The following is a 5045-nucleotide window of genomic DNA, read 5'->3' on the forward strand; positions in this document are numbered from 1 at the left end:
CTTTCACATAGACTGTTTTTTTAATACATTTTCTGAAGTTAGACTATTATGCCATTTTCATCACAGTAGTTTTTCACTTTTTTTTTTTCCCCCTTATTGTATTATCTCTCAGGCCTGTGTTTCTGCTTTCAGAGTGATCTGACATGAAGGCATTGTGCTACAACTCATTGCATGAGTTTTGGCATTTGTGTTTCCTCTTTCTTAATGATCAGGGAGATGCTGACTCATCATCTTCCTGAAGCCAGAGTGAGTCACCATCTGAGCTAGACAGCTTTATTGTACAAAATGCTTAAACTTAAAATATGTAATTTAATTGAAGGGAGTGTTTATTGTTACATTTTTAACTGTCATTTCATCGTTTGTTTCACAAAGTTGTAACAGTTTGTGTATTGTTTATTGTCAACCTGGTATTGTTCATTCAGAAGTGGCAAAGCATGCAGCTACAGTCACAGTGTAGGTAAGACAAAAAGAAATGTTTTTCTTTACTTTTATACTCAATGTGACATCTCTCAGATACTGCTCGTATCACTGTTTCAATACAATAGCTAACACAGAATTGAATGGAGTTGCTGTTGAGAGAAACAGAAATGTTCACTAAAAATAGAAAATAAAAATAGTCGCTTTTGGTAAACTGCCAGATTTGGCCTCGTCAAATATTTCTCTTGAGTCTGATGATAACCAGTGGGCAGACGGAGTTTCCTCAAGCGACTCATCCTACACAATATGACAGCAAAATGAGTCAAGAATCTTGTTGGAGTTTGGGAGAAATATCAGCAGCCCTTACATCCGTTTCAGAGGCTGATGCCTCCCCTGCTGTAACTCTGTGCTTGTTCTACCTGGGATACCTTAAAGAAGGCTTAAGTTTGGTGGCATCTGGGAGAAGAGTGTTCTACCCACACTCAGCCAAAGAACCCCATGTTACAAGTGACCTTCAAACCTATGAGATAAGCATTAAGTGGAAATTGATGCTAAAAAATTGCATTTTTATGAAATAACATTATCCTGCAGGAACCCCTGAGTGTACTAAGACAATAAGACATAAACCAGTGCTCTGCCTGTTTCCCACGAGTACAGTTACCATTTTGAGCCAGAAGACAACAATCCAGAACCACCAGGAATCTACCTCTCTCATCTTTTGCACATTTATCTTCTGTAGCTTTTAGCGACATCCTACAAAACTGAGGAGAAACACATTGGTCCATTTCCTTAGACAGCCAGGACCTGAAGGGTAGCCAGCTGCACTCAGTTTCAAGTAACAGGGAAAGTAATGTAGATCATATTGATCTAAGGACATGTAATGCCACCACTGTATGAGTACAGCAGTCCTACTGAAGGCAGTAATAATTCCAGCAAGACATGCCAGAGCAAACCCAGTCCTTCTTCCACTAACATGTATTTACCAATTCCTGTAAAAATCACTAGTTTAGGAAGCATGTCTCAATTACATTGTTTAAAAAAAATATCTTTTCTGCATACTGAAGCATAATGCTTCCACAGATCTTCATCTCTTCACATTAAAACAGATTACATTTCTATTTTAGTCAAAACAGCTTTACTATCTATTCATTTGTACTTAATCTGCATGATTCTAGATAGGTCCATCTAGAGTTGGGTTGTGATCATGAGTATGCCCATGATCCTATCTATGGGCTGAGTATCATGGAGCTTCAAATCCAGACACACAATTTCTTTTTTAGTTTCATAGACTCATACAACCTTTTAAGTTGGAAAAGATCTTTAAGATCATTGAGTCCAACTGTTACGTAACACTGCTAATAGCACCACTAAACCAGGTCCCTAAGCACCTCATCCCCATGCCTCTTAAATACCTCCAGGGATGATGACTCAACCACATCCCTGGACAGCCCATTCCAATGCCTGACAACCCCTTCAGTGGAGAAGTTTTTCTTATTATCCAATCCAAACCTCCCCTTGTGGACCTTGAGGACATTTCCTCATGTCCAATCATTTTTCACTTAGGTGAAGAGTCCAACACCCGCCTCCCTGCACCTTCCTTTCAGGTAGTTGTAGAGAGCTATAAAGTCTCCCAAGGTTTCATACTTTAAAAAAAAAAAAAAAAGGGACATAATCAAAACTGTGCAATATCTCTTATGGCTACTCTGTTAAAAGATGTATTCGTTAATGTGTTATTTACCATTCAGATCATGTTTCAGCAGTGGACCTTTTAGCAAGTTTGCAATAAGGAAAAGATTGGACAACATGATGCATTTGTGTCTTGATACTGTTTCAAAATACTTCATAAATATTTTTGAAGAATTTTCTAATGGGGACTAATTGTATTTGGTTTTGTGCCACACAAATTATTTATCATTCACCTCTCTCTTTCATCATGGGTTAGCCAATATTTTGTTAGTGCCTCATGAAATACTGAATTGGCATTGATCCTCTGGCAACAGGATATCCATGCTTTAATCAAATATGCACCTGCTACTGTAATTAGCCCTAGTACTTACTATTCACTTAGTTACAGTAAATACTTCTCTGTAGTTTCAGTGATTTTTAGAAGTTTAAAGAGGTTTTCTGAGTCTCATGGTGTGCTGGTTTTGGTTGGGACAGAGCTGGGTTTCTTCACAGAGGCTGTTTTGGTTTTCTGTGAGGCTGTATTTTAGATTTACTCAGAGAAGAGTATTGATAATGCTGGGGTTTTAGTTATTGTTAAGAAATGCTTGTACCAAGGTTGTCTTCAGTTTCTGGTGCTGTGCCTGTGTTCCCAGCTTCTTTGCTATAAGAAGATGGGAGGTGACATGGTCAGGAGGGCTGGCCCAGTCTGGCCACTGTGGTATTTCACTCTCATGCTCAGTGTATGGTTTGAGGGTTGTGCGGGGGCTGGACTCACTCTCTCTCCAGCTCTGGCTCTTGGTCAGTCAGCTAGTTGTGAGCAGTCCTATAATTTGTTTTCTTTTCCATTATTTTCATACATATTATTAGTGTTGTTAGCATTATTGGTATAATTGTTTTATTTCATTAATTTTCAGTTATTGAATTGTCCTTATCTCAACCCACAAGTTTGTCTTTTCCTTCCATTCTCCTCCTCCACTGGAAGAGAGGGAGAGGCGAGCAAGCGGCTGTGTGGTGCCTAGTTGCTGGCTGGAATTAAAGCACAACACATGGCAAAACAAAGCTTGGTTATGCAGAACACACAAAATGTTAGTGAACTGCCCCCTGCACAAAGAAATGAAAATAGCCCATGCAGTATTGGAATCAGGCAGAACAACCATTTGTGAAGTCATGTCAAGATGCCACCATTTTAGGAGATAGAAGTCCCATTCAGCTTAAGTGAGCTCAGGTTTTATCACTCATTTTAATGGAACCAGGAATTATCTTAGGGATATAGATTGAGAAATGCTTCCAGAAGCTTTTTCGACTTGTCAGACTGCCTTCCAGGCATAAGCCTTGACTCTCCTATGGTTGTGTGCCAAAGTAATGTATATAAGGAAAATCTGGACCTTCTAGGAAGCCTCTAGGAAAAAATCTTTGGAAACTTATGTTATACAAATCTCTTCCAAATCACAGTAGAGAAAACAGTCCTGTATGATGGTGAAGTTGTGACACAAACAGTAGATCACTGGGGAAGGACAGTCAGGACACATGCACAAGGGAACAAGACAAAGAAGTTGGAACACCTAAAATTTTTACTGTCCTATACAGTCTGTAATGCTAATCAGAAGGTGTGTATAATAACAGAAGTAGTCTTCAAGAAAAAGGAAAACAGATGACTTCACTTTAAACAATAGAACAATATATGACTGACCTGGAAAGCGCAGTGTCCTTAATGGAAAAAAGTCTTATGAAAACAAAAAAGGACACAAAACAGGAGAGCTGGTGGCATGTCACAACTGATCCTAGAAGGAGTGTAACTGGGCAGTGTCTTCCAGTGAGACTAAGAAGTTGGATGAGCACTCTTTTGTATCTCAAAAGAGACTGAACCCTGCTGCAACATCATGTTGTTGTAACGTCAAAGAAATAAGACATGACACTAACTAGAAAAAAGGTAATGAGCAGATGAACCACCTGTGGTGTTGCAATATGTAGGTTAAATTTATCTATCTGGAGTTTGAAAGCTTATATAGTATTCAGAAATTGATTTGATACTCTAAAGTAGCTTTACATCTACTGCCATTTCTGGGTTCTCTTTGCTTTTAAAGAAAATTAATGTATGAAACATCTCCAAATCTCTCTTCAACAAACTGTGTTACTTTGGTTGTTTCTGTATTTTGAAATGAATACCAGTGAGTGGATCCGGTGACAATAAACATTCAGGTTACAATAAAACTTCCTATCTACAATGAGGAGTGAGTATCATATTCTGAAGCTTCAGAATCATTTCAGTCAAGCTGAGACCTGTTTGGAGTGACATAGCCCTGGCTTAGCTCCCACTACCACACAGAAACAGGAATGGCCTAATAAGTGAATAATAATAAATTATGTTTTGCTCATTGTCTACATTCAGGGTGGGATAAGAACAGTCAGGAAAAAATGAGGAATGTAGACATTCCATTTTCTCTTGTAATACCTGACCCTAACTTTTCCCATTATTAATGAGGGATTGTCACGCTTAAGAAACGCTGTCCAAGCCAGTGTGGGTGTTACTATTTCATTGAGTAGCTTATCTAACAAAATTAGGAGTGACATTTCTGTGCACAACACACGGAACTAATTCAAAATTAGTCAGTGACTGCAAAACTGATTTGACTTTATTGAACATTAGACTAGTTTCATCTCAGACGAAATGAAACTCTTCATGTGATTTTTCCTCAAACCTTCCCAAAAAACAATGTACAGAGAGAGAGCAATCTAAACTGCAGTATTCCATTTGAATATGTACTTTTCCTGGCCCTCTCCATTTTATGTGTTTTCACCTCAATTTTAATATCAGCTCTTTTTTGAATTTCAGCAATTTTCATCTGGGAAATATTTTACAGACTTTACTTCACCATTCAGGTGTCTACCAGCAATTGCTTATTGTTTTTTCAGCTAAAACCCCAGAAAACTCCTGGTTTTGTGTTTCATTTTTACTGTAAACT

The sequence above is a fragment of the Eurypyga helias genome, unplaced genomic scaffold, assembly GCF_000690775.1.
Source record: "Eurypyga helias isolate BGI_N326 unplaced genomic scaffold, ASM69077v1 scaffold33464, whole genome shotgun sequence".
NCBI classification, from domain to species: Eukaryota; Metazoa; Chordata; class Aves; order Eurypygiformes; family Eurypygidae; genus Eurypyga; species Eurypyga helias.